The following is a 22,528-nucleotide window of genomic DNA, read 5'->3' on the forward strand; positions in this document are numbered from 1 at the left end:
CGGATCGCTAATACGAATGCGCGACCGATAATCCGATTTTGCTTGATGAATCAGGGGCAAAGTCTCCATCTTCACTGAAATATGGTAAGATTGTCACCTCTCTTGTCCTATAAACTTCTGCTCGGTATTCTGGTACTCCCATATGGGCTAGTAGTCCAGGGATGTTACAACAATACACAAAGTCTCCATCTTCACTGAAATATGGTAAGATTGTCACCTCTCTTGTCCTATAAACTGGTATTTTAACTTCCAGTCTCGGACAGTTCTTTTCTTTTAGCCTGGATGCTAAAAGCTTGTTCTGGATGAGTGCGCATGTGCCGCCGTTCATGCTGGTCACCCTGTGAACGGCTCGGCGCTCCCCGGATCCTAATTCAGCCCTGCTAGGCGACGTGTTCGGCAGCCACGTCACCCTTTCTTGCTGTGCAGACTCTGCTCCCTCTCCGGCATCGCCCGCGATGGTAGGGAAATCCGGGGCTAAAGTAAAAGACCGCAATCCGCGGTCTCACCTTGTGAAGCTGGGCTCCAAGATCGCCGCCGCCCGGGACACACACGCTGCGGGAGGAGCAGCGCGACAGGACACGCCGCAGGTCCCCTCCTCAGGTACCAGTGGGGGTTTGGCAGAACAGGGGGGGGATAGGAGTTCTTCTCCCCCTTCCCCTGTGTATTTGCAGGCAGTCCGGGAATCCCCCAGTCCCTCTCTCACCCAGAACCCCCCCTTATCAGGGCTCTTGCCTCCTTCCATTAAATGGGCAGATTCTCAGAGGAAATATTTAGCTCATCTTAGTCCTGATGCTGGGTCATCTGCAGAGGGCTCAAGCCACAGAGCGCTACTACGAGACTCACCAGCTCATTCACCTCCCTATGACCTTCCAGCGGCTGAAAGCAGGCTTTATACAAATCTGGCGGGCCTCATTCAGTCTGAGCTAGCTAAAGCCACGGAGACAATTACCTCTGAACTCCGCCAAGATTTACAGAGTTTGGGCACCAGGATTGATATTTTTGAGAAAAAAGTGGATGACACGGTCTCTCAAGTTAATCAGAATTCTAAGGAGATTTCGCTTCTTTATGATCGTATTGACGACCTACAGGTCAAGCTGGATGACCTGGAAAACAGGTCTTGCAGAAATAATTTCAGAATCAGGGGTCTTCCAGAATCAGTCAAAGATGTTTATGAGACGGTGAAACGCTTACTTCAAAAAATTTTACCAGACACTCCAGAACCTTACCTTCATCTGGACAGAGCCCATAGGGCTCTAGTGGCTTTTAGACCTGACGGTCCCCCGAGGGATGTGATTGTCAAACCCCACTACTTTAGCACGAAGGAAGCGCTTTTGAAAGCAACTAGGGGCTTGGATCATGTTGAGATGGAAGGTTATCTGATACAAATCTTCTCTGATCTTCTTGTTTCAGGCTGTTTTTTTTTTTGCTCTTTTTGTTTTTGCCTTTTTCCGGTGGACCATCACAGCTACCCTCTTGGTGGGGTTGTGACTCCATAACATTTACTGTACTATTTTATTATGTTTGCTAACTTAGTCCCAAGCTTGAGAGCCTGGGTTATTATAGATCCAAACGGGAGGAATGAGGTGTTGGCTGCTCATTTGGGGTCTTTGAAGAAATGGTTGTTATGTTAAACATATGCTGCCTTACCTTACTAGGTCCACCGGTATCACCCTTTGTGGCGGTGACTCCATTCTCTTAATCTGAGGTTAGATTGTACGATATTAGATATTGTTTCTTTGTATTTTTTGTTACGAGGCTGCCGAGCCATCAACCATGAGGCCCCCCTGGTTGGTTTCGTGTATACTCTGTTGAGATTCGTTTTGCCGGGGTCCTGATGTGTTCATACCTGATTTTTAGGGGGCGTGGGATCCGGGGGGTTACACATGCCCTCCAGTTTCGGGGAATTTCATTCGGGCCCTATTTATTTACCTGGGCCCGCAGGAAATCTTCCTGACGAGATGGAGCTCGATGGAGCTCCTGGGAGCACGGGAGGTGAGGCTGTCCCTCGAGGTCCGGGAATGTTTGTTTTCCGGGGTTCGGGTGGGCACCCAATCCTTTCTGGTTTACATTGTTACTTTTGGTTGTGCCAAATGCTTTTGTCTCTTTTGTCTTTGTGTCTTGTTTGTCCTGTCTGTTCCCTGGTAGTCCCCTCCCTGTTACCCCTAATGGCAGAGGAAGTTCTCTGATGTTTATGTTGTTATTTTATCCCTATGTTGTCTGACTCTCGGGCTGGGTCTATGACCCTTACCAAACTGACGTTGCTTTCTCATAACGTCCAGGGCCTTAACTCCCCGGTCAAAAGAGCCAAGGCATTTCATTATTATATTTCACTAAAAGTTGATATCCTAGCTTTACAGGAGACTCATTTTACCAACAATTCAGCTCCGAGGTATTTTCATAAAAACTACCCTATTTTTTACATGGCCAATTCGGATAAGAAGAAATGTGGGGTTCTCCTATGTTTTAATAGGAATCTGAATTTTGCACCACAAGAGGTTTTTAGGGACCCGGGGGGCAGGTTTCTGGTGGTTATTGGCTATGTTGGCATGCAGCTGATCACAGTGGTATCCTATTATGCGCCTAATGAAGGTCAAGTGGCATTTTTCCGTAGCCTCCTGGGTGAAATTTGGCCCAAAGCGCAGGGCTCCCTGTTTTTACTAGGTGATTCTAACTTAGCTCTTGACCATATTTTGGATAAATCCAAACTGGGGAGATATAAGGACCCCCCGAAAAAGATCCATGGTCTTTCACTCCTATTGCGCCAATATGACCCGATTGATAGTTGGAGGGAGCTGAATCCATCTACTAGGGACTATACATATTTCTCAGCAGCCCATGACCAGTATTCACGTAATGACCATGGCTTTGTTCAGTCTCGTATGCTACCCAATATTCTGGGGGCCAGGATTTTGTCTACGCCTTGGTCTGATCATGACCCATTGGCAATATACCTTTCAGGCTTTCACCACCCACGGACTGGGTTTCGCTGGAGACTTAACGAAAGTTTGGTTTCAGATACGCTGGTGAAGGGGGAAATAGAGTCATTGCTTAGTAACTTTTTTCAGATAAATGTGGCGACTGATACGTCTCCAGCCGGTAATTGGGAAGCCCACAAAGCCTATATTCGTGGGGAGCTGATTAAACTAGGGGCATCACGCAAGAAGGCCCGCAACAAATTGATTGAAACTGGCCTTAATGAATATCACCAGTTACAGCGACAACATAAGTCCGCCCCTCAATCTGTGCCGAAGTCTCAGTTAGAGGCCAAATGCACTGAACTTAACTTACTTCTTACTACTAGAGCGGAAAAATCGATTCACTGGTCAGCCCATAAATTTTTTCTGTGGAGCGATAAACCGGGTAGTCTTTTGGTTAATAAACTCACCCCCAGACCCAAATCACAAGCGTTTCCCAAAATTAAGGTCAGGGATGGCAGACTTTCTCAAAATCCGGAAAAAATGCTGACGGCTTTTGAAGATTTTTATGGCGATCTATATAGCTCTGATGACTCTATCACTGAAATAAGCATTGACAGGTTTCTTACTAGGCTCGATCTACCTAAATTGCGCCCTAAGCACAAGGCAATTTTGGAACGACCGTTTACGATTGAGGAAATACATGGGGTGCTTAAATTTCTTAAGTTGAGCAGCTCACCTGGCCCGGATGGTTTCTCTAATTTATACTACTTCTCTAATTTTGCCCTATTCTGGCGCCACACTTAACAGACTACTTTAATTATCTGCGGGAAGGACACTTCCTGTTAAGAGACGCCAATAGAGCTTATATTAGTGTGATTCCTAAGCCTGGTAAGGATGCTTCGGAAGTGGCCAATTACAGGCCGATCTCATTAATTAACTGTGATCTTAAAATTATGACGAAGATCCTGTCAATGAGACTGGGAGTGTATGTTTATCTGGACCAGGTGGGCTTTTTGCAACACAGACAGGCCCCGGATCAAACACGAAGAGCAATAGATCTCATCTCAGTAGTTAATTCCAATTGGGATGGGGGACCCCCCGTAAGGCTATGTTGCTTTCCCTCAACCTTCAAAAGGCTTTCGATAGTATATCATGGAAATACCTGTTTCGGGTTCTTGATAGGATGGATTTTGGGGCCCACTTTATTAATCTGCTGTTAGCATTGTATGACTCTCCTGAAGCAAGGATATCATTAGGGGGATTCCTTTCCAATGCTATTCCAATCAAAAGAGGGACCAGACAGGGCTGTCCGCGCTCTCCACTACTGTTTGCCCTTGCTATTGAACCTCTGGCTATTGCTGTGCGTACAGACCCTAATATTCAAGGTATAACCTGTGGCCAGGTAGAACATAAATGTGCCCTCTTTGGGAACCCTGGAAGGCGTGCGGAAGAGGTTTGACTTTAGTTGGCAAGAGGAGTCAATTCAGTATCTTGGTATACGGCTGACTCCCACGTACATTAGTCTTTATAAAGCTAATTATACAGGTATGTTTAAAAAACTTCATGCGGATCTTCGTAGGTGGTCCCTTCCCCCCACTCGTTGCTGGGACGGATAGCGGATATCAAAATGAACTTACTCCCCAGATTACTCTATTTGTTTCGTACCCTCCCTCTTCAGGTCCCTTTAAAAGAGTTGGAATTTTTACAGACTAAAATAATGCATTTTATCTGGGCTGGGAAGAAGGCCAGAATACGAAAGGATACTCTTTTTGCACCAAAGCGAAGGGGGGTTTGGGGGTCCCAAATCTGAAATATTATTATGTAGCGGCACAGATCGCACAAACCTCGCTGAGCACTTTACATGGAGCTCGCCCCCAATGGGTGGAAATAGAGAATCAAGACAAATTCTCGGGTTCCATAGAATCCCTCATGTGGCATAAAAAAAGTGGGCGAAGGACTATTTTAGGTCCGGCATTGTCCCACTCCATGCAGGTTTGGGATAAATTCAAACATTATCAGCAACTGAACTCACCTCACAAACCCCTCACCCCACTATGGAATAATCCAGAGTTCCCACTGGGCTTCAGTTTAGCTAACTTCCAATGGTGGATCTCCAAAGGTTTCAGGAGGGTGAAGGACCTCATCGATGTTCGTGCAGTATTTTCCTGGGAACATTTAGTCAGTAGTTGTGAAATTCCTCACACGGAACACTTTCGCTATAGACAACTGTCCTCATATATTACCACAGTAATTAAAGCTTCCCCGAGACCCATGCACTCCTCTGTATTCGAAAGCACATGCCTCTCTTTAGCTTCAACCAAGGGGCAAATCTCAGTGATATACTCAGCCTTAGTAGCCCCTACTGATAAATTGAGATACATGCGGGAATGGGAATCTGAACTGGGTATTACCTGGGATTTGGAAGACTGGTGGGATAGGATGGATTCCCTCTCTAAGGTCTCCCTGAATTCTGCAATAATAGAAGCCAATTATAAGGTAGCTTTTAGGTGGTATCTTACTCCAGACAGACTAGCGAAAATGTTCCCTTCAACTTCCCCTTTTTGTTTTCGGGGATGTGACTCTAGAGGTTCAATGCTACACATTTGGTGGTCATGTCCTATAGCTAGGAGGTATTGGGACGAAGTATTTGATCTGATATCTACAATCTTCCATCAAACGATTGGTAGCACTGCTGAAGCGGCTCTGTTTGGCAGGCTTGATATGTCCCTCCCTGGTCCCTCAAAAAAGTTGATTGGATTGATATTACTGGTGGGTAGAATTTCTCTGGCCAAAGCGTGGAAATCTCCCTCGATATCCTTGGACCCCATGCACACTAAATTGAACTGGATTATGGTCAATGATAGACTGACCCACACTCTAAAGAACTCATTAGATAAATTCGAAGATATTTATGAGCCTTGGATTGTTTTTAACAATACATAATGTACAGTTTCGGCTATCCTTGTGGGATATAACACGCCAATGTTACTGATTTGACCAACTTCCTCTTCCCTCCCCTCCCCTCCCAGTAGTTTATTCGTTCTATGTTTGTTCCTGTCTTGGTTTCGTAACGGGGACGTAGGCTTGGTTTACTCTTCTATTTAAAATTTTGCTGTGTACGGTTTTGTATTTACCAATAGCTCCAGATGGTATATCATGCTCCCTAATTTTTTGATCTCAATAAGTTTTCCTTACTAGATATACCTGGACTATAGTAATTCTGTTGCCCAGGCATTATCTGATTTGATCTTCAATGTTAATCTGTGTACACGCATATTTTTTCGTCCTCCGTTTTTATATTTCTGTTGTTATTTTGTATTTTATGTTGACCTAAATGTATATGTACTTGTAAAATTCAATAAAAATATTGAAAGATAAAAGCTTGTTCTGACAGACTTAGGTCACATATTAAATCATTTAGCTCTTCTTTGGAGAACTGATGGTTTGATGAAACACTTCCTTCATTTTCACTTCCAATGCTAACTCCTGGATTACACTCCAAACCCTGTATATGCTTCATGTGGGATACAGGAATATCAGGAAGTGTACTGAACACTGGTATGGGAACATCAGCATCATTCGGCACAGGTTGTCTTGTTGATTCAAAATCAGGGTACACCCACTTGATTTTCTTGTAACGATTGAAACCTTTTACATTCACAGCATAAAAGTAACAATCATTATGATAATTTTGGGGCTCTCGCCATACCATAGGTACACCAAACTTCAAACTTTTCAGTTTTCCATTTTTCCACTGACGTAGACACTATATACAAGTTTTGCATACCATATGGGGAGCACAATACTTATCTTGGTCCCCCAATTTATTATTAAAATATGCAAGATATGCTTGTTTCACAAATTCTGTAATGTTTCTTCTCTGTTTTTTGCTGAGAATATTCACCACAAATGTAGCAAAATACATTTGGGTCATTTAACCTCCCTGGTGGTCTAATTATGTCAGTATTTTTATGCCAAAAGCGGTACATTGTTTTGCATGGAAATTTATTTTACATTCTAGGCCTACAATTCTTAAGCATAACTCACCAAAAAATGACTAATATTTAACCAAATTTAATAATAAACTTTAAATTAAAAAACACAAAAATCTGTTAAAACAAGAGTGCAAAAAATACTGAAACCTGTAATATAACTGTACAGCATGTATAATATATATATATATATATATACCGTATTTTTCGGAACATAAGACGCACTTTTTTTCCATATATATATATATATATATATATATATATATATATATATATATATCTATAATGAGTACTTTGTATTGGATTTAATAGTTAGTTTGTATTGAATCCAATACAAAATAGTTTGAATTTCCTGCCGCACTGATGGGGAAGGTCAGTGCTTTCGCTGGGGGAAGATTGGAAGAAGAGGAGGCGGCCCGAGGATGGGAGCTGATGGGCAGAACGCCGATGGCACCAGGTACGTGTTTTTTTTTTAATGTTTCTAGCTACCCAGGGTTATCCCTTTCAGTATGTTTTTTTTACCCTCAGCCACACTCGGGTTTACCGCTCAGGGTGTTAAACAACTTCTTTTTAAAGAACTCATATTTCTGTAAAAAAACAATAAAGAATAAAAAGAAGGCAAATGAAAGTTTTATGAAAATAATGCTACATTTAATATATAAAATGGAAAACATCGGTGTAAATAAAGATTGATAATAATATGCTGTGTTAACATTTGTTGTTGATAAAATCATCAATTTCGATTTCTGTATCACAAGAACTAGAGCCAGTTCAATGAAAGTGATATAATTTATGGATTCAGCAGACCTGAAATACACTAAATATATAAAAAAATCCTTGCCAAGTGAAAAAATGTTTAATCTACAATCAAATCCAAGAAAAAAAATGTTTAGGCGAATGTGAAATTTCTGCATCCATGTTTGGTTCCCATGATTACTGCACAGAAAGGAATTTCTCTAGTTTTCACATTTTGCCAAATTTAAAAGTATCAATTTGCCCATTGTGCAAAATGTGAGGAAAAAGACAGTTCAGTTCCCATTTCAACTAATACATTTCTGTTATAAAAAAGGTGCCAGGAGGGTTGATAACACTATTAGGAAATATGACTTTTTTCATTTAACAGATAGTAACCAAATTGTAGATAAATGGTGTAGTATGCTCACCACTATATTAAATATTTATCACCATACCCAAGACAGCTAATGAGCTCCATACCAAATGGTATATGACATATGACTTAGATATTGAGGTTTCCAATTCACATGATCCTTAACAACACACATTTCTGGGAATGTGGCATGGCTAAACATTATTTAAAGGTTGAATATTAGCCTTTAATTAGTAAACAATCTATATGCTTTTAATCAAATAACCCACAGAATGGAATTTGGATCACTCATGATGGTGATCCTCTATACTATTTATGAAACACGTTTAAGCTTTTACCTTAAATGATGAAGATCCCTCACATTGGTAACAACTTTAATCCTCTTAAACCAGCAGCTAGTAAATTCCATAAATATAAACATGTAAACTATACAATGTCTCATCATTCTTTGTCATTCCACACATTGCTGACTTTCCAATTCATTACATTATTATTATAAAGATTTTATTTTGCCTTTTGTTATACTATCACTTGCTATTACATACCAACTTCTTTTATATTACTTGCTGCATTTCTACAATGCTTTAAAAGAACAAAAGAAAGTAAACAAAAAAGATTCCAGGGCCTCTTCTACCTCAAGTTCTAGTAAGTGACCTTGAAGTGTTTGCTTTAATGGTAATCCTTATCTGAGACATCTGCTCCCATAGCTATCCTGAATGTATGTTTGAATACAGACAATATTTCAGGTCTGAAAGGATTGAATGGGGGACCCTATCCTTCTTCCTATGGAATAATAAGGACTTGGCTCGCAAGAGAGAGTTTGGGATTTTTCAAATGCAACTGGCCCCAAGGTGCTACTACAATTGAAGATGTTAGATATCCCAACAGAAATATGATTTTCTTTTTTTATTCAAGTACTGCATTCAGGAAAGATATGCTGACATGGAAACTGCCTGGATTTTATAACATTGATTATTGAACTTCAAAACATTAAAAAATCCTGATCCAAAATCTGCAAGTTTGCTAACTTAAAAAGAACATTATCCAGTATGGGAAAATTGAAATGTGTACAGATCTATGGCTTCCACAACCACTTTTGTAACTATTGATGAAAAAAAGACAGGCCAAATAGCCATTGAAAGATTCATTCTGTCTTATGGGTGGGAGAACTGATGAACTTGTAATTGTAATATTTTATCTAGATCCTATTGTGTGCTATTTTCCTAACTTCTTAGACTGTAAGCTCTTCTGGGCAGGGTCCTCTCCTCGTCCTGTGTCACTGTCTGTATCTGTCTGTCATTTGCAACCCCTTTTTCATGTACAGCGCTGAGTAATATGTTGGTGCTAAATAAATCCTTTTATCATTAATAATAATATTAATTCATACTTTTTAAATGTCCCTTTTAAAGTTTTTCAAAATGTAATGAACCAGGATTACACATATCCTATTTGCATCTTTGTGATTAAAAGTATTTATTTAAAATTTTTTATCGGTAACAAAGCAATAAAGATTACATGCAATAAGCGAATTCAAAATATAACAGGCAAAACAAAATCTGTGTTTGCATTCATGATGAAAGTTCCTCTGGCTTTCAGTCAACACATTTAAGAGTTGTGTGTACATTTATTTTCAGTGAGTGCAGAAATCTCCTTTTATATTGTAAACTGTATACAAAGTTTTTGTGACCATTTAGGGGGTGTCACATTAATACATACCTTATTTCAAACCCAGTGACATCATTACTTTGGTTATTTGCTTTCTTATAAATTGCAGACAGATCATGGCTGGTAGGATGGTTTTACATGGTGCAAACAGGAAACTGTGGTAACGCCTACATATGATTCTGTGCAGCTGAAAAAAAATCCAATAAGTAAAAATGCCGGGCCAGGGACAGTCAGGCTGGTGAGGAAATGGTTAGATGATGCTGACTGTCCACCATCCAGGAAATAAGGCAAGCTCAATTTGATCTATGGCTTTCTAATACACATTGTAGCTGACAATATATAGTGAATGCAGAACTTTAGTACATGGGAAGAGCCTAAAGAACTGTGCAAGATGGAAGGTAATGCTGAAGTTCTGCTTGAACAAACCAAAAGGAAGCAAAATAAGGAAATTAATTGGTTATAATGAACAATGAACAGTTTAGTACCAATATAATACAAATAGCATTATTATTAGAGGTAGTCCCCGGGTTACATACGAGATAGGGACTGAAGGTTTGTTCCTAAGTCAAATTTGTGTGTAAGTCAGAACAGGTACAATATTTTAAGACAGATGTTTGTATCAACATATTAGGCAGTATGGTGTCAGTTACTGTAAAAAATCCTCACAGTGAGTTAATCACAAACAAAGCAAAAAAACAAAACTCTTTATGGAGCCTAGACATTCATTAACTTCTGGAGTAAGCTGTGCTTTGATATGCAAAAAGAAACAACTGCAGAGTTTGTCTTGGTCATTAAAGAGTTACAAGAGGCTGCAAAGAGCTCACCCCCTAAGATCACCCACAACCTCAGCTGTGTTTAGGAAAAGATTTCTTCTGCAAGTCATACAAACTGCCCCCTTCTCCCTCCCAAGCCTCTGTTCCTTTTGGTATCTAGGAGGCGTCTGTATGTCAGATATCCTTAACACGGGAACTACCTGTGTTTAGCGTTTGACTTTAGAAAATCTAAAGAGGAAGCAAAATATGCGAAATGCATGTAAAGACTCTTAAAACAAAAATACAATGGATTTGATCACAGGAGGAGGAAAACGTGTATTGGGTCCAGCAAGCTTTCTTAGCATTGTATTGTACATTTTTTCAGCATGGTGTTTTATTGATTGAATGTTTGATGTGACCTCTGTACTTTTTCTCATGGATCTGCACTGACCACAAGACGCTTTCAGATAAAAAGGGACCATCGGATCTTTTACTACTCAATGGATTCACTATGTGTATACACTATTTAGGTTTTCCTGGTGATGAATGAAGTTATAGGTGAAACCAACATTTTGAGCTTGGAAAGTCCCTCAATGGGGAGATGCGTCAGGGCCATTGTTAGACCCAGCGTAGCACAACCAGACTCTGAAAGGGCCCTTACTGTGACAACAGGAGCCCTCACATTGCAGAGATGTTTCCTCTGTAGACAGCATGTGAAGGGAAATCTCCCCAAAGGAGAACAAATGAAATAAACCTGAAAGAGATTATAACTAATCCCTATTCTAAAATAGTAGTTTTGACGTTAAAATCACAACATTTAAAACCGATCCTCTAAATACATTGGCTCACTAAAAATAAGTTCCCGGGTCAGAGACTGAAATTCCATGCATTTCACAGAAAAGTCTCAGCACGTCAGGGAAATTGTTATGCTCAATGTTACTGCAGCAGGCGCCTCATCATCTGACAACACGTGACTCCAGTGCCATTACCACCAGTTACACCACGGCTCCTTTGTGTCTCCACCCAACCGACATTTTGTCAGTGCCCTTGCCTTGCTGCTCCATTACACTTGAGCTACGGAAACATGGTACCTGACATTCCTGGTCCTGACTGAAGAAATCCCACAATCATATTTCCATAAGACTACTGTAATATGACGTACTGTATTCCGTGACTAGGAAGGAAGCGGTGCCTGCGCCTATCAGAAGCATGACGGAAGTATTCTAAACCAATTAAAAGCAGCGCAGAAATAGATGCAGCCAATCAATGATCACAATAGATCGATCTTAACCAATCAGTGTGCCCTCAGGGAGGGTTTTGGTGGGGCGGTGTCCAAGAGGTCTGTGTTTGCTTTTTCCCCCGGTGAAAGGCGCTGGCACCCCGGGGATAAGGTGAGGGAGTCATTTCACGTTCTTCGTGTTAACACACATATACCTGTATGTGATATGTAGGGGAAGGCTTGTCGTGCGATTTCAGTGTGTTCAGGCCAAACTTTCCAGGAAATAAGTGTCTCTGTATAACTATTTGGTGTTACTAATGGTGCTGTAGGCACAGCTGGGTGACAATTTGTTAGGACAGCACAATTATCAGGGATTAGACAACACATTATATGTATTGTATGCTGCTAAATGTCACAGTGGGAGGAAATGTTAGGTGAGTTGGTCTAGAAGGCTTAAAGCGTACCTAAACTCAGAATTTTCACTTTACATAAAAGGGTAGAGGACCCCTTCATGTAGGGTAAAAATTCTTTTTTTTTTTTTTAGGTGCAACACCCTTAAAAAAAAAAAAAAAAAAAAAAGGTGCAGCACTGCCCCCTAATTCTCGGCCACCTAGGCGATGGAGAATGAATGGGAGCGCAAAGCCCCTCGGGATTCCTATGTCAGGCATCCAGGGAGGCTCTTGGGTGCTCCTTCTCCGGCAATTTTTTTTTTCATCCTACATCACCTGATTTCGCGCCTGGGTCGGGTCGTAGGATGAAGAACCCGGTAAAGAAGACGGAGATGGTGGCGCCCAGAGCGTCGGCTCTGGGACGGATGCCGAGATGACGCAGGACCCGATGCTGGACACCCTCGGATTGATTGGACTGCCCTTCAGGATTGAAGGTAAGTGTGTTTTTGTCTTTACTCCAAATTTTTTGAATTTGGAGTAAAGTTCCTCTTTAAGGAAACCTGGGCTGAGTATAGAAACTTACAGGGGAGAGGGGGGTGGTGTTGTCTAGTAAGATTTATATACACAGGAATTGTTTATAAGTCTATTCACCTAAACCATTTCCCTATAAGAATATATAAGTCATGCTTCTAGATTGTAAGCTCTTCGGGGCAGGGTCCTCTCCTTCTCCTGTGTCATGGTCTGTATATTTCTGTCATTTGCACCCCTAGTTAATGTACAGCCCTGCGTAATATATTGACGCTATATACATCCTTATTGATATTATATGGTTATACTTCTCGTTGAGCTGTAAAAGCCTCCTATGTGTACACATCTAAAGCCCTCATACTGCTGCTGGGTGCCGCCATATTGGATGTCACGTTGGCAACCCCATCAGATTTAGCTCTGTTAGTCTACAGCTACTCTATAGAACTCTTCTCTGACTATTTAGGAGGTTATAGAGGGTCAAAGAAGCTGGGCCAGCACAAAGGGTAATTTGTTACTCCTAGAAGTAGTGGGCATGGCAGGAGAGAGGTCCAGAGAAATGACTTTATGAAAAAGACAAATTTGCTAGCTCAGAGTTCAGAGGCACATTGCAAGTTTATGGAAAGCAAAAACACCAAGCATTCCAATACTACATTTTTGTTTTCCTATACCTTCAGTTTTTGTAGGGGTGGGGTTCTAAAGGTTTCTTAGGGCGTTAGTGCCCCTAGATGCCTATTATCCAGGATCCAGCATCCAGGATCATTTTCAGGCATTTGAAGCTGCTTGTACAGGCGTTTTTTTTAAGCCTGAAAATGAAAAAGCCTAAGAACTCCTGTACAGGTGGTTGCAAATTACAAACTAAAGTTGTCTGTACAAGCCTTTTTAGGCATTTTAAAGCGTACCTAAACTCAAATAAACTCAAAATTTTCACTTTACATAAAACGGGTAGGACATTCCCTTTATGTAAGGTAAAAATTCTTTGTTTTTTTTTTTTTGGTGCAACACCCTTTTTTGGTTTAAAAAAAAAAGGTGCAGCACCGCCCCCTAATGGGCCCAAAGCCGGGAGCGCAAAGCCTTGGGCTCTTGGGTGCTCATTCTGCTCAAGGAGCCTTTTTGCGCAAAGAGAAATTTTTTTTCCCATCCTACGTCACCCGATCGCGCACCTGGGTCGGGTGTCATAGGATGAAGAAGAAAAGATGGCGGCACCTGCTCCGAGACGAGCCTGGACCCGATGCAGGACACCACCAGAGCGATCGTTTTTTTTTTTTGCACTTTTGAGTTCAGTTCCCCTTTAAGCATCTCTCATTCAACAAACCACTGCATTTATCGCTAAGAAAATGGATACCGAATTGACCTATTCAGTCCAATGTTATCTGCTTTTTGGAATAGTAAAACCACTTGAAAATCTTCTGGTGTGAACAAGCCCTAAACCAGTATGTGGATTTCTGAACAGCAGAAATTCAAGAAGTACAAACCATTGACAAATCTTCTTTCCAGGAGCCTTTATGTTTAAGCTTAGAAATGTAATATATTTACATTAGAAGATTGTTATATTAGTGTATGCTATCTCCCAGGGATGGTTGTGTGTTGGTATTCCCTCCTACAGTACAAGTGTCTGCTGTAAGTCCCCATGGTTATATGGATTATTTCTGTCTCAAGTTCATGCAGACAACAGGAACTCTTTGTGGACTGCTGAAGGATATGTCAGTTTCTGAAATTCTGTCACTAGACTGAAAAATAATTTTAAAAAAGTCTTCCTAAAAGCAAACAGTTTGTATGTATTCCACTACCTGCAGAACCAGTCTGCACTGTTTTAGGCTTAGTCTACACTTAGTTCCCCAGCGTTTAACCTGAGGCTTTTAAAGCCTGTGTTTAAAATCCTCATGCATTCCAATGGGATAATCTACACCAGGATGTTTCTTTGAGGCACGTTTATGAGCTTTATCTTAAACGATACTTGCAACGTTTGAAAAATTTAAACGTTTTTAAGCTCTTAAAACGCAAATGCGTTATAAACGCGGGAAAACGCAGCATAGGTGTTTTTTCCAAGTGTTTTAAAGGTTAGCTTTATTACGCTAATAAAAGTGCATAAAAACGCAAATAAATGCAAAAGGAAAGTTTACATGCGTTTTTAAAAACGTCCGTGTAGACCCAGCCCTAATGAGATATGGTGGTAAAGAATTTAGCATCTGACACATTTGTATTAATATTAACACAGATTGAAGGCTTGTTTTAAAAAGGGCTGGAGACACAATTATTTGTAAAAATTTATATTATGAATAATGTTGATTTGTTACTGGTTCTTTGTTACCTTCAATGTCTTGCAAAGTACCTTTTGTGCAAGGCACAACAACCAGGTCACAAATCTCAGCTTCAGGAAAGAAAGTTGAGCGCTAGCGCATGTCCTCCAGCACCTCACTACTGATCTGTCAATGTCATGAGGTTCTACATTGACCACCAATGGAGGTGCAGGAGAATACCAGTTATTTAGAAAGGATATTCTATGCAGATAGAGTTACTACTCTTTATTCAAGTTATATTTGGCTTCCATATCCCCTTCTTCCAGCAATTTTGAAGCTATTATAGTAACTTTAAAGTCCTTACTGGTAATCATTATGAAAATGCTGGGCGTAAACTTAAAAATAAGTTTACTCTCCTATAATGTTCACTTATGCTCCTTATCTCCTCTTTCCCAGACCTCATCTAACCTACCCTCTCACTTCACAGATTTACACCTAATAAGATTTGAGGGACACATGCCCCATTTGTACATCTTCTTTCCTCTCCTTGGCTGCGCTATACAGCCCAAAGAATTCTGTGGGGCTATCCCACCTCCATCTACCACTTTGGGACACAGCACCATACATGTCTATGTCACTTCTAATGCACAGACAGAAGAGATGACGTGTGGCTGGCAGATTTAAACAAACTGTTGTTCGGTACCCACCTGTGTGAATCTGTGGAAAGGCGAGGTTGAACTTCCATTGGGGGTCTTCATACTGGAGATGAAAGGTCCTATGATAGATGTTTTTGCCTAAATCATGGTGCTGTGTTGATATTTGTGTTACTTCCAGCTAGCTGACCAATGTTCTCTGCATTTTATTTATTACAGCAGAAAGCCATCAACAAACAGTCAATGGGGTTGGGGGTGTTGTGAGACTCTGGAAGTTAGGGGCAGTTATCCTTTGAACGAAATATAGACCTAAGCACAGAAATATAAATGGTAATTCTGCCAGAAATTGTAATAACTTTCTTGTGAGTCACATCAAACCTTCTGTGAACTGCATACACTGCTTCTTTCCAAAAGAAATGAGAGGGTAATGTGTTTGTTGTCCAAATCGGTAGAGCAGCCTAGTGACAGTGATGTTTGTTAATATACAAGTAGGTCCATAAATATTTGGGCAGAGACAGCTTTTTTTTTATTTTGGTTCTGTACATTACCACAATAATTTTCAATGAAACAACTCAGATGCAGTTGAACTGCAGACTTTCAGCTTTAATTCAGTGGGTTGAACAAAAAGATTGCATAAAAATGTGAGGAAGTAAATACTTTTTATAAACAATCACTTCATTTCAAAGTAATTTTGAGCCCCTGAAATCACAGTCCTAACTATGAAAATGTTGATGTGAGCAATGCTTGCATGGTTTTTATTGAGCTGGCCAACCGCCTGACTTGCAAGATATGGACACCGAAGCATAATTGCTAGACAAAAAAACATGTTGTCACCTCTCCAAATCAGGGCTAGGTGTCCCCATTGAAGAGTGCTGGTAATGCTACAACACACAATGATATTTTGCACAAATCTTCTCCTGTGTACAAAGCCACATGGTTTGGTGTGAAGGAACCTGATTCCCATTCACTGAGCCCTGATGCCACCCTGCTTATCATCTTTGGGACAAGACACAGATTGGCAATAGTGAGGGATTGGAACCCTTTTAGGTTGTCTGCTGGAACGATTCATTCTTTGCACCCTGGTGATCATTTTCTCCTGACCTAAAATGGGGAATAAAAGAAAATGGTTTGTCACCGGAATGGAAGAGTGGAATTCTTTAAGAATTGTTCCTTTGGCAACTAAGAATTTATAGCTGGATTGATCTACAAGAACCTAGTGTAAATGGGCCCTTGGGGTGGCCATACATAACCCAGAGGATGGCTCATTGAAAAAGCCTATGGGTGAAATAGCATACCAGAACCAAGTGATAAAACTTGGCAACCAAGGAACTAGCATCTTCTGAATGAGGTTAAAAGTGACACTGCAACTATTTTATAATATGTCAAACCCCTTTATTCATTATTATTAATATTATTATCAATAATAAGACATAATATTTATATAGCGCCAACATATTACACAGTGCTGTACAAAAACCAAAGTCATGTCGCTAACTGTCCCTCAAAGGGGCTCACAACCTAATGTCCCTACCATAGTCCTATGTATTTAATACAGACTAGGGTCAACTTTAGAGGCAAGCCAATTAACCTAACTGCATGTTTTTGGAATAAAATTCAGCATATTTCTGTATAAGATGCCTGCAACACATTCCTACAAAGTTGACTGCACCTCTGTTGCTGCTTGAAAAAAAAAACCAAATATATATATATATATATATATATATATTTATTTATTTATATTTATTTTATTTTTTTTGTTCTCTTTCAAGCATTTTCAAGCAGCAACAGAGATGCAGTCAACTTATACAGAAATTTCATTAAATAAATATATATATATATATATATGTAAATTCATTGAGAAACATATGAATAAATGTTTGAATTTCACAAGTGCACATCCCCTCTTTACATTTAACCAGGTAGGGAGTTTGCCTTGACCCTTGCTCCCAGTCCAGCACTACCACTACTTCTCCACTAGAGGGAGCGCCTGAGTTTACAATGTCAACTCAGCAACTCCAAAAGACCTGGACGTCTACGGAAGACAACAGTGGTGGATGATCACAGAATCATTTCCATGGTGAAGAGAAACCCCTTCAGCCAACCAAGTGAACAACACTCCAGGAGGTAGGTGTATCGATATCCAAGTCTACTAGAAAGAGAAGACTGCATGAAAGTAAATACAGAGGGTGCACTGCAAGGTGCAAGCCATCCATAAGCTTATAATAGAAAGGCTAGAATGGACTTTGCTCAAAACATCTAAAAAAGCCAGCACAGTTCTGGAAAAACATTCTTTGGACAGATGATACCAAGATCAACCTTTACCAGAATGATGGCAAGAAAAAGTATGGAGAAGGCATGGAACAGCTCATGATCCAAAGCATACCTCATCATCTGTAAAACATGGTGGAGGCAGGGTGATGGCTTGGGCGTGCATGGCTGCCAGTGGCACTGGGACACTAGTGTTTATCCATGATGTGACACAAGACAGAAGCAGCCAAATGAATTCTGAGATGTTCAGAGACATACTGTCTGCTCAAATCCAGCTAAATGCAGTCACATTGATTGGGAGCCGTTTCATATTACAGATGGACAATGACCCAAAACATACAGCCAAAGCAACCCAGGAGTTTATTAAAGCAAGCAAAAAAGTGGAATATTCATGAATGGCCAAGTCTGTCACCTGATCTGAACCCAATTGAGCATGCATTTTATTTGTTGAAGACTAAACTTCGGACAGAAAGGCCCACAAACAAACAGCAACTGAAAGCCGCTGCAGTAAAAGCCTGGTAGAGCATTAAAAAGGAGGAAACCCAGCATCTGGTGATGTCCATGAGTTCAAGACTACAGGCTGTCATTGCCAGCAAAGGGTTTTCAACCAAGTATTGGAAATGAACATTTTATTTTCAGCTTTTTAATTTGTCCAATTACTTTTGAGCCCCTAAAATGAAGTGATTGTGGTAAAAAAAAAATGCTTTAGTTCCTCACTGTTCCTGAGTGTGCTTAGGGCAGGAAGTGTAAAGTTGGCAGGGTCACGAAATGAAAATAAAGGAAGCTAATGCAGCCACCACTTCTGACTTCAATATATTAACTAAATAAATTACTATTTTGTTTCTTGGGATATGCTAATTAAATCTTTAACCAGCACTTCCATTAAGATCTCCACTTCGCACACCTTGACTGAAGCTCGGGGGTATTAATTCACAGGTTTATAATTTTCCCTGCACTCCTGGTGTATACAGTCTTCTTCCTATAACCTCGTCCAGCACAGCCTGCACAGTGTCTCCACCTGAATCAAAATGTATTGAAGCATGGCCCCCATTCAATTCTATATGGCAGTACAGTGTGCAGCAGTAGACAAGATTTACAAAGCACTGTTAACACCAGGCGAGGTAAGTGTGCACCTTCTCGGTGTGTATTTAGTTTAGCAAGCAAGTGTTTCTGCGGAACAGCGCCAAAACATTAGTGGCCCAACAGTGTACTGCAGTCAAAATCTACCAACAATAAAAACTTAAACTTAATAACCCCTGTGTGTGGTAGAGTTAATTTTGAAAGGCAGGGATCCACAATCTACTCGCGTTGCCTTTGTAATCTACCGGTAGATTGCGATCCACCTGTTGGGCATTATGTCATAGTGCTCTATTTATAAAACGGGGATTTAATTATTCCAATGAAACACATTGACTTAGAGGATTCCCAGGAGGGAATATTTGAGGGAATGTCTGATTCCTCTTTTATAAATAGAGCCCATAGAAAGTATTGCACGTGTCAGAGAATATGTCTATTTGTATCTGTGGCCTTCTGTTTTCAATTATTTATGAAAGAACTGTCATTTTGAAAAATAATTTGGACAGTTTTTTGGAATTTTCAAAACTCCTTTTATAGAATTTGGGTCAACAGCACAGGTCATATAAACAAATTCATTATCTAACAATTTGCCAGCTCCAGTCTGTCTCTGAACACTAAATATAAATCTAAACAAATGCCCCAGAAAAAAGTACCATACACTATATCCGCAAATGCTTTAATGGCTTGCTAGATAATTGTAGTCTGGGAAAAGTGCTCCCTGCTTTACTTTTCTTCTTTCATGGCTTCCATTCGGGAAAAAAAGCTTTCATTCTGTAATCCAGCATCGTACTAGAGCAGAATAATTGTCTTGTGGTTTATACTTTTCTCTGCTTATGATAGGGCACAGGGGGGTCATTCTTTTATGCCATGGTTTTGTTTCCTGAAATACATGTGTGCTGAAAATTTTGTGTGATTGAAACAATTGTTTACCATTGAAAGTAATAGAAACTGCTATAATTTGTGTTCCATGTGCATGATTTTCTCCCCATTTACACCCTATAATTGTGAACTGAACTGGAGCTTCTATACACAAATTACCCTTCCTATATCAACTTAGAATAAAAATTACAATACAAATGTATAAATAAAAAATGCTGCTAGCAGGTGTGTAACTAACAGATCAAATTTAAAGTAATTGCAGTACACATGACTGGATGGCTACAACTGCTTCCAGGCGACCCTGCAATGTTACATAGCCATCTTCAGAAGTAAATGATGTACCATGACCTTTAAAAAAAAATGATATTGACATTCACACACAAATATAACAGAAAACCAGCAATGATATAGGGTATGCTATTACATTCTTTATGTATGATTAAAGGTTTAATACCACTAATAAACATTTATATAGCATCTGGTAAGCTTGCTTAGATAGGATACAAGGTTCAGGTGATTGCCAGTAAAGAGTCAGAGTTTGATAAAACATGACTAAATCGGAGTTGTGTTGAATGAAGTATTGCTGAATGTAGCACATGCCAGAACAAAAAGACCTGGTCCTGACCATTCTCTTAGTGTCTAGATGGTAGTTACACTTCGCTACCTTGTTGTGGGTGATATTAATGTCTTTTCAATATATTGCCAAAGCAAACAATGAGCTTTAATATTGGGTGAACATGGCTTCAAAGTGATCTTGTTTTGTTTTTGTTTTTATGTCCCTTTGCCTTTTCACTGTTGACTTAAGTGGTTGGTCATACTATAAACACCCAATAAGTTATAATAGACATAATTTCAAGTACACCTACCCTACACAAGTGCAGAAGATAAAAGTATCCTAATATTCCCACTACAAAAAAAAAAAAAAAAAAAAAAAGTTCTTAAAAGACTAGAATATTTGTGCACTTTAGTACAGCTTAAAAAACAAAACGCATCCCCTGCTATGGCTTTCTTGTTTTTCCACTCTAGGCTTCCTTTTAACAGCCCCAAAATACCTTCCCTCCCACCCGAGGAACAGGACATAACACTTGATAACATTAGTTTTTGTTCAAATTAGATTTTTGCCATATTTCAATCTTACAGAACATGTGTCGGTGTGGTTAACTGCAGTATGGTGTAGTAAGGACAGTGTGCAGTTATGGTAAGGTGCAAATGGGATTTACCATTTTTACCATCTTCATATACCATCTCGGTGTTCTCCCCCGAATATTTTTTCAGCTGGGTGGAAAGATGCTGTGGGCAGGTGGTCAAAAAATGGGCAAGCCAACACATGATAAATTTAGTGTTTCCAGTTGTTGCTAAAAGAATCCAGTAGCTCTATAATTCTGTCAGCTTTCTACCGCCCCATTTGCTCCATCTTTCTTATGCCCACCCACTTAATATGTCCCACTGCTTTTGTATTATTCTCCAACTGTCCAGTGGCCCTGTATTGTGATCTAGATTTTCAATAACCACCCAAAAACAGCTTGGTGGTTACTGAAGAGTGCTGGATGGTGCCACCAGCTAAACGTGGCTGGGAAGAACATTGAATCCACTTTACTTTTGTTGGAATTATAGCCAATGGACAGATCTCTTTCTCCCTGTCTCTATGTTACGGTGCTAGTGCTTAGGAAGTGCAAAAAGAAATCCTTCCCATGCTAAATCTGCCATTGTTCACCTTTAAATTTATGCCCTGAAGTGAGTATGCAAAAGCTAAAGTCAGAATTCCTGACTAGAATCCTTGTTCTTGGTCAGTGACTCAGCGCTGTAAATTTATTGGAACAACATAAGTGGCGAGCAGTTAGTACTTTCAGAAGGAGAGATTAGCAATGGCAGCCTACATATTTCTCACTGCCCTGGTTTCACCTAAATAATAAGTGCACTTACCCTTTCATCCACAAATTAATTGCCAATATAGTCAGAATAATACACTGTCCTTGTGGGTAGAAAAAAACCTTAAATTGTTATCTGACTTTGTTGTGGGAATTTCAAACCTTTACCCTTGCCCTTTTTATAATACTTACTTTAATTCTATATCTGTATACCTTGACCTACGTGAAAAAATGTGCAAAGAATTTTTTCTCGGTTACTCATGACAGAATGATGTATAGATAAATTCCCACTTGCCTGGTATTCGTATAGTGCTCTGATTAGCAAGCTGAAATATCCTTATTATTGGTGATGTACGACATGAAATTCCATCTCCACAATTAGGAGAAAATACCTTTTATCTGTTTAGTTAGGGCACACATTTAAAGCTTTGAGATCAATTTAGGTGATAATAAACAATGCAACACACTGTGTATTGTTCAAAAATACAACTTATTTGTCATAAACCTAAACAATCATTTAACCGACTTATTTGGCAAAGTTGATCACAAACTCGCCAATCTCTAATAAAGGCTTGTATGTTTCAGATTTGAATTAAGTTTAGTTGTATTGAGATTTGTGTCACCACCATATTGCGTGATCAAGTACAATGCATTCCCACATTCTTATATTGTTTGTTACTGCCATGCCGCTATTAATGGCAAAGATACAGAAATTGAGCATATTAGATTATCCATACACTGGTAAACTGAACATTGATTGGGAATGGGTGGGTGGGTTTTGGGAAAAATATATATGCAAAATACACCAGAGTATTGGAGAAAGAAATTGAGGAATTCTTAAGTGGAAGAAAGTGTTGTAGGTGGTATTTGCTGAATATTCCAGCACAGCTATAACAGTAGACCCAAATTACAGATATATAGGGTGTGTCATGTTTTACAAAAGCATATAGTGGCTTTCCAGAATAATTAGTAAAG

General features: G+C 39.9%; 1 protein-coding gene across 1 annotated transcript in view; it reads left to right on the plus strand.

Annotated features, from left to right (window-relative positions):
- Window positions 1–11,674: 11,674 nt before the first annotated feature.
- WASF2 (WASP family member 2) overlaps window positions 11,675–22,528 on the plus strand; it is a 30,829-nt gene continuing 19,975 nt past the window's right edge. Inside the window, exon 1 of the mRNA XM_072421291.1 lies at window positions 11,675–11,826. The gene's annotated coding sequence lies outside the window, so the exon portion shown is untranslated. The remainder of the gene's footprint in view (window positions 11,827–22,528) is intronic.

This window comes from Pyxicephalus adspersus, chromosome 1, assembly GCF_032062135.1.
Source record: "Pyxicephalus adspersus chromosome 1, UCB_Pads_2.0, whole genome shotgun sequence".
NCBI classification, from domain to species: Eukaryota; Metazoa; Chordata; class Amphibia; order Anura; family Pyxicephalidae; genus Pyxicephalus; species Pyxicephalus adspersus.